This window comes from Apium graveolens, chromosome 3, assembly GCF_009905375.1.
Source record: "Apium graveolens cultivar Ventura chromosome 3, ASM990537v1, whole genome shotgun sequence".
Lineage (NCBI taxonomy): Eukaryota > Viridiplantae > Streptophyta > Magnoliopsida > Apiales > Apiaceae > Apium > Apium graveolens.
The window spans coordinates 172,818,332-172,827,087 of record NC_133649.1 but is presented as its reverse complement, the minus strand read 5'-3'; positions in this window follow the sequence as shown (position 1 = coordinate 172,827,087).

The window sequence follows — 8,756 nt, the reverse complement described above, 5'->3', positions numbered from 1 at the left end:
TTAAGACATTTATACCCAAAAACAATTAAAGTACAAAGTTTTATTTGAATCTTTTTACAGATACCAATGCCTGAAGTTAAAAACCTCCTGGACTCCCGAGTTAATATAGAATTTGGAGGCTGGAGTATTAGTGATAATAGCGGCGCCTTACAACCAAAACAAACATGTTACAAATGTACACTGTACTTGCCTAACTAAATAATATAATAAACTATCTTAACTCTATAAATTTTACCTTTGTACATGATAACTTTGGCACTTGACAGAACAATAATGATCGGTGTCTCTTCCCCATCTTCGTACAGTGAAGTCATACTTTCAGTCAATGCACCCCATATATCTACTTTAAAAGAAACCCTTATAATAAAACACATAGGAATGAAAAAAATTTAAATTTAAGTAGATACATTAATTCAATAATTTTTTGAAATGTGTAACTTAATTCTTACTCTGGTCCTTGAGTAACATTGAATCGTATAAGAGGCTGAGCTCTAAAAAATGTTTCAATGTTCACCCTTGGCTGGAGATAAGCAACAACTTCAATGATATCTGATAAAGAACAATGTCATATAATTAAAACAAATGGAATTTTTACATCGATGTGTTAGTATAAAGCATATGAAATTTATTGATACCTATGGCGAATGTCCTATCGAGAGCATAAGATTCAAGATCTATAGCCAACTGAGGTGAGCTGACAAATTCAAAATTGTGCCTCTCTATGAAAATCCGGTCTAAGTCATTTGGATACATAGTTTGGACTGTAGTTAAAGGTGTGAAAACAATTTTTAGCGCAGAATGAACATGCCTCAAGATACCAGATGCGTGAGTAGTAATGAAATTTATTATTTCATACATCTGACCCTCAACAACAGTGTTGTTAAAAGAGTTCCATACATCAGCTCTAACAAAAGTCTGCATATGATCATTCTTACAAACAGGAAAATATGTAGGTTATAATTGTATAATCAAAACTATAAACGTGACAACGTAAAACGATCTGTTTTAAACATTAATTACCTGAGGGTCCAAAAGAATCAAATTACATCCAACAAAGACTCCTTCTCTGTTATTAGTATGCCACAATCTTGTGACTCGAACTCATATCCTCAAGTTTCGGCTGTAAATGCCCAGTGAAGAAAGCGAATGAACTATTTTTTATGGAAGAATTGAATTTTGAAATCTATAATAAAAGAGAACATAGTAGTAAACTCCAGAATTCATAATCGTTCACCATATAATACAAATTGTATGCAGAATACTAACCCATGATGATTGCAAAATGTGGTATGCAACGTTTCTTCTGCAGCTCTGAGTTATAATACAGGAACAACTATGACAATATCGGAATTAAAACAAAATGCTATGAAAAAGATTTAGATGCATATCTACAACTTTAATTTAAAGATATGATCAGATTACATGTTTTATGCCGCCAAAGTTGTTATATGTGATATGTCAGGCTATTAATATGGAATGAAGTTAGTTACTCTGAAATATATAAAGTCAATCATGGAGTGAGAATCTAATACTTCTTGATATTTAGATTGTACCAAAATATGTATATTTTAATTATTAATTTTCTTTAGATGATTTCATAAATCAAATTATTAGTTGTTGCACATAATCGTGAACATAATGATTGACGATTATTGAATATCATTGTCCTATTATTGAAAAAAAGGAATTAAGTGTAAAGTAGAACTAAAATATTTTACAATTATTTAGTATCAAGTACACATATAATATATTTTTCAACCTTAGAAGTTCATAATAGGTGGATTAATCAATTCATTTTGTAGATTTGATTGAAAGCATAATGATACATTGATTTATAACTTGGTAATTACTTATGAAAATCTGTCAGGAATACTATTTTACCATCAAAATGATTGACGCAGACAAAGCTAAGCGAATGCATTCCGTAGATATGAGAAATTTATTATTATAATATAACATATGTTGCCCAGTAAAGATACAATTGTTTAAGGGGGCTTGGATACAATTGTATAAATGTTTCGAACAAGTAATAAAATATAACAACTTTTTATATATCTGATAAAAACTGTTACAAAATCCTCTCAAGAAATACTGATATTCTTGAGAGCTTCTAGGTAAAATAATCCTCGAGTAATATTCACTAAGTGATGACCTAAACTGTGTTTATATACTACACAGCTACAACAGATTAATCTAAGATATGCATTATAAAAAACTAACTGAAACTGATACATATCTTAAACTAAACAGATAAAGTCATATCTCTCAGACGTAACAGATATTTGCTCCAAGGAACAGAACAAATCCTCTAATGTTGACTGTCTTCAAATACTGATGTCGTACAAATCCTGATGACATACCAAATCCTGACAGTACATCAGATCCTGGTGATATCTAAACAACCAGATCCTGAGCTTCTTCTGATCATTGAGAATTCAATATGTAACAATCTCCCCCAATTTATGCTTAATGCAATGAAGCATAAATTCCATTCTCAATGATGCCAAAACCAATCTACAAAATGTACAAGGAGTAAAGCTTATTTCAGTATCTTCAGATAACTGACAGTTGTTCCAAGAAAGTTCTTTAACCTTTCTTCCTCCTTATCTCGTAGGACTTTAACAAGCTTTTTCTTTAACTCTCTCTTCTCTTCAGTGTCTTCTCCAAGTTGATAGATACCTGATCTTAACTTAGAAATTGAGCTTTTGCTTATCTCAAGATCACCAATCAACATGAAGCTTAAACCGACATCTTAATGATCAGGACTGAAGGATAACTGAGGACTGTTGAGAAAAACTTGTAGCACCGCAGTTCCCTTTTTCATCTACATTTCTTGACTAGTATAAGTTATGTACTTAGGAACATAATCACCATTATATTTATCATCTTTTGTCATGACTCTTCTTCTGATCATTTCAAGTATCATAGAAGACCAGTTTTTGGTGAATTTGTTCACAACTCTAAGAAGATAATGAATGTATTTCAATTCTGTCACAGTCTTCATTTAGATTTGCTGTAATGCAAAACTTTTTACTTTACCATCTCTGAAAAAGTACAAAATCTCTTCTCTGACATCATTATCATTTATCTTTCTATGAACAATCTTCACAGCTTCTACTTTCCCAAGATGTGAAGGAGAAATTCTTTCACCAAGATTTGCTGTCAGAGTATCTGTATGAAGCAGATCAGATTCTAAGATCTTCATGCTGGAATGACCAATGCCTCCTCTGGTTCGAGATTTGATAAGTTTCAGTTTTTCATTGTATACCACCCAAGAAGGCTTCTTGATGGACTTACCAACATCTTCCTATTCTGAGATAGAATCTCTTAACCCAGCTGACACAAATTCAACATGCTTGAACCCTTTAGAATAATTAAATACATGGATGTCTTTCCATCTTCTATTCTTCTTGCCGAGGGGAGCATATTTTGAAGACAAATCATCAGTCTTCCCTTCTGCTTTATGCCATAGCTCCCTCTTTGATTTTAAAGCTGTTATTCCTAGTGGACTAACAATGAGATTTACAGAAGGGGGGTTGAATGTAAATCTCAAAACTTTTTCAAGTTTTGAGAAGTTTATTAAAGCAATGTGTTCTAGATGAACAAGTGTATGAATTGCTTCGAGCTAATGCAGACAGATATATATTCAAACACAAAATGTAAAGAACACAACAAACTTTAAAAAAAACTTTTCTGGTGGATTTGTTGTTCCACCAGAGATGGTATATTAGAAAATCTGTGTTCAACAATGTTGATCACAGCTGCATCCTAGTACAAACTAGATGAATTTTCTCTCAAGATATTTCTTAACAGCTCTGGAAAATCTCTCTTCTAATTACTAGCTTCTTCTTGGTTTATATATTACCAAGTGTACAAGTGAAAAACAATATAAAATTACAATAGTAAAATAAGTTCTTCACTTGCTTCTTTTCCTGTTCACTCAAGTACTTTGTTGACTATTGCATCTTTGTACTAAAGAAGAACGGCTGCTTTTTCTGTTGATCCTGAAATTCGGCTACCACATCTCAGTTTTCTCTGTCAACCCATGTGCCTCTGTCTGTAGGTACAACTACCACTTATCAACGGCTAATCATCAGAACATCAGTTGAAGCTTTCATCCGTTGATGCACTCATCCGTTGAAGGATGTTATCCGTTGAAGCTTTCATCCGTTGATGCACTCATCCGTTGAAGGATGTTATCCGTTGATGACTTTATCCGTTGAAGCTTTAGAGACATCCGTTGAAGCTTAGCTTCTTATCCGTTGAAGGTCTTTAAGTCATCCGTTGATACCACTTCATTTATACAAAATTACAAGGCATGAAATATTTACAATTGGCCTTCCTATCTGCATATCATCTAGTAGTCAACATGACTCATAGTTTCTCTCAACTTCTAAGAATTACATTTTAAATACAGAGACTGAATTATGCTACAATACTAGACTTATTTCTAAGTAAAGCTACACCATCAACGGATAGCCAAAGTGGTCTTATCCGTTGAGGCTACTGACACTAAATTTCTACTTAAGTGTTTTGTTAAACATATCATCAAACTAATGCACATATATTCCTAACAATCTCCCCCTATTTATGTCTATAAGAACTGTAGGCATAAATTCAGGGTTAACTTGATGATAACAAAACACTTAACAAATATTTGAATTGAAACTAAGTAGAAATATAAAAAGTGCTGCAAAAGTGTATGTACTAGGAGGTAATTGAAGATTTACAGTATTTCCAAGGGTGCTCCTCTAGCCTGAGCAAATCATCATTTTCTTCTTTGTTCCCTGGTTTTCTTTCCTAGCCCTTTGTCATTTTCCTCAATTTGGAGTTGGAGTTGTCTGAAGAATTCAGCTTCATCTTCATCACTGATATCCAACTTAGATTGCATTTCCTTGAGAGTTTCATTGCTGGCAATCTTGAGTTGGTCTTCAAGTCTGAAAAATCTTCTGACTCCTTTGTCATCTCTAAATTCCATCAACCAATGAGGTGATTTGTGAATTTTAGTTCCCCTTTCTTGTATGAGTAAGGTTCTGGGCAAAGCATTTGGTTCCCTCCAAGTCTTCCTTATGTTGGCAATCTTGTTGAGAATTTCAGTCTTGGCTGTTCTGGTAAAGCCAGAATCCTTTTTGATGGCTGAAAAGACTCTGATCAAGGTAGAGTAGCCTTCATTTAGAATCCTGTAGAGAGGCCATGTTCTTTCCCCAGCTCCCTTATATCTGAACACCAATCTCTCTGGTAGCTGTCTGTAGGCAGCTATTCCCCTTACTTCCTCCAGCTCATCCAGATAGAGATTAATGTCTGAAGCTTCTTTTATGTCACAGATGTGAACATAATCATCTTTAGAAATGGGTGGCTTAGGGTTAGGTTTTTGTTTTTGAGTGAATTTCTTAGAGGTTAGGGGAGGTGTAGTTTTAGATTTTCTTTTCTGTTTCTTTGGTAGTGGTAGAGTGGTTAAAAAGGTAGGCAATGTGATGTTGTCCCAATCAATAGGTTCCTCTTTTGGAATGATTGGTTCACCATGGATATTTATAGAGGGATCAGCAACAAAAGGTTCAGGTATGGAAGGTAGTGGTTTAGATATAGATTTGGTATCTTCAGGGTTATCTTCACTCCTTCTGTGTGCCTTGGCTTTTCTTCTGTTTCCCTTCTGCCATTCCTCTCTTTCCTCCATATTTTCACCAAATATGCTCCCAAGAACCTCATCTAAGTTAGCAATCTTTTCTTCACCCCTGACTTCAATTCCTTTCATTTCTTCAACTTGGCTTGACTTTAGCTGTTTTTCAAGCTTTGCTTGTGCTCTTTTGTCAGCCTTTATTTGCTTGTCTTCTTCCTTCTTGGCTATTGAGAATTTGGGATGTCCTTGCATCACACATATGCTCTTTCCCTCTCTAATGATAATAGCTCTATTTCTCCTTACAGCCTCATCCATGGTCTTTTTGAGATAAGCAATACTCCTGCCTAAAATCTTGTTCTCATCAGCTTTTGGAGGAGGAAAGTCCACTTCTTTTAAAGGATTCTTTGTTGAGTCCTTATTGGATCTTTCATTGGGCTTGAGAATTATAGCTTGTAGTTCTTTGGAAGAAGCTTCTCCATCCTTATGACTCCCTACTGGCATGAGCTCCATGTTGATTGGTTCAATTTTTGTGCTGTATTTCACAGATGTTGATTTGTCTTGTGTAGAACCAAACAATAGTTGCAACCTTTCATCAATTCTCCTCCTTTGTTCTTTCACTTGAATTTCAGCTGCTGCTAGCTGAATCAAATCAATTCCATCAGGCTTGCCCTTGATTTGAATGATTGGAGAAGTAGTGATGGCAGGAACTAGCACTTTAGATATCTGAATCTTTGTGGAGGGCTCTCCTTCCCCTTCCCTTTTATTCTCCCCCTTTTTGTTATCATCAAGGAGAGGGGTCAAGCCTTGTGCTTTGGCCAGCTGCATTAGGAGATTGGTTTGAGATTGTTGGTTGAGAAGAAGGGTGGCCACAGAGTCTTCAATTCCTTGAACTCTGTCTTCCAACTTGGCCAGCCTTTGTTCAGTAACTGATTCCTTTTTCAATCTCGAAACCAAGTCCTGCAAAGTACCATAGGGCATGACTGAATCCAATTTTTCTGAAGTGAAGGATTTCAAGTCAGCAATATCTTTCCTGAGATCATCTAGACTCATATTTTGCTTTACTTTCTGCAACTTCATGAGATGCAGTGAGTCCAGGTGAGCTTGGAGGATAGCCTTGATATTTGCATTTGAAGTGTTCTGAATGGCCTGTTGAATAGTGTTGATTTGTTTGACTAAAGAGACATTGAATTCCCCTGTTCTATACTCCTTAGTCAAGGCCCATTCAGGTAGATTTGGAATTGAACTAGGGCCTTCATCTCCCCCTAAGTTCATGCTTCCATCAAAAGAAATAGAGTCATCATCATCAGAATTTGCTCCAAATTCCTCAGATGGCTCACCAGCTGTAGAAGGCATTTTGTGAATGGCAGCTTTATCCCTTTGAAGAGATTGTGTTGTGTGCACTAGATGTAGTGACCTTTCTGCCTCCTCATTGCCCTGAGCAGCCAACAGTTGATAGGCTGTCACAGGATGAGTAAAAGTGTCAGCATCCAAGGAAATGTTATCAATTACAGCTTTGTAATGTTGCTGAAATTGTCTTTCCTTTTCAGCATCATCCACAATCATTGACTCATTAGCAATGGCTGGTTCCACCCTTGTATCTACTGTACCTGCTTTTCTCTCTTTTTCTCTATGTTCTTGCATCAGGGGCTCCCCCTGGCTCACACATCTCACTCCCTCACCTTCACCTACTAAGGTGGTACTCCACTCACTTACTTTTGCCATGCTGGAAGAAATAGCATGCATTTTTGAGCTCTCAATCTCTCCTTTTGCCTGGGAGCAACCCAGCCTCTCACTCAAATTTTTACTCCCTGTCCTCAATCCTAAAAGTGATTGCACAGTATTCATGTCTTCTACACTTGGAATCATTTCAGTTATTTGTGTAGAGACTATCAACGGATGTGGAATATCCGTTGAAGTTGAAACTGTTGTTATCAACGGATAACTGCTGTTAAGCTTATCCGTTGAAGAGCAACCACTTGTCAACGGATGAGTGATATCCGTTGAGGAAGGAAAAGAAGATGATATTGAAAGTGATATAACTGTTGAATCTGTATAGATTGATTTGATATGTGTTGATACAGATCCTTCAATTATATCTGAAAGAATTTGCGGGTGATCCAACAAATCATCTAAAAGATGATGATCACCTGTATTTGAGTGGGGCTCCTCCCTGAGTTGTAAAGAGGGAGAATCAGGAATTGATGGGAATAACATATCCACATCCAGAGATGGTGAAGAAGTATTTGGTGATTGATGTGTAGTTATTGTGAGAGAATGGGGCTGTGACTCCATATTTATTGGAGTCACATCAAACTGAGTTTGAGAAGGCACAGAGACAGATGGATGTATCTGTGCAGTGTGTGCACCCTGTGTAGAAGATTGGGTTCTAGCCTTCTTTCTTCTAATAAAAGCTTTTGTAGGTGAGTGTTTGGCTTTAGTGTCCCTCCCTCTTTTGTTCTGTGTTCCTGGTTGGGAACTCTTTTCAATAGTAACATCCTTTTGGGAGGATGCTACTAGGGATGTGCTAGAAACCTTTTCAACCACCACAGCTTTTTGAGAAACTGGGGCTTGGCTAGCTTGGGAAGCACTCAACTCTCCTTCCTTATCCTGGGGGTTTCTTTGATGTTCACCCCTCCCCTCACCACTCACACCCTGTTCACTTCCCTCAGGGTTAATGGTTGTTGTGACAACTGTTGTCTTTTGAGAAACAACAGAGGTGGTTTTCTTTGTCTTGGATTTTGAAAGTTTAGATTTGGTGACCTTGGTAGAAATCTGTTGGGGCATTGACACAGATTTCATGGCCACACTAGAAGATAAAGAAATAGAGGGGTTGGAAGAAGTAGGAGTTGTAGAAGCAATTACCTCACCTACCTGGGGTGCATTCATGATTGGTAAATACACCAATGGCACACTGCTGTTAAGATCCATTCTCTTCAAGTCTGCAAGAACTCTTTTCTCTTGTGCCCAGCACTTGAGTTTATTATTCTCATTGATTATGACTAAACCTTCAGCAACATGGTTAGCCAATAACATAAAGAATCTAGCATAATAGATGTTATTAGGTCTATTAGCTTTGTTACCTAATCTAGTACCTAATTCTAGCATCACATAGTTGCTAAAGTTAAAGTACCTATCAGAA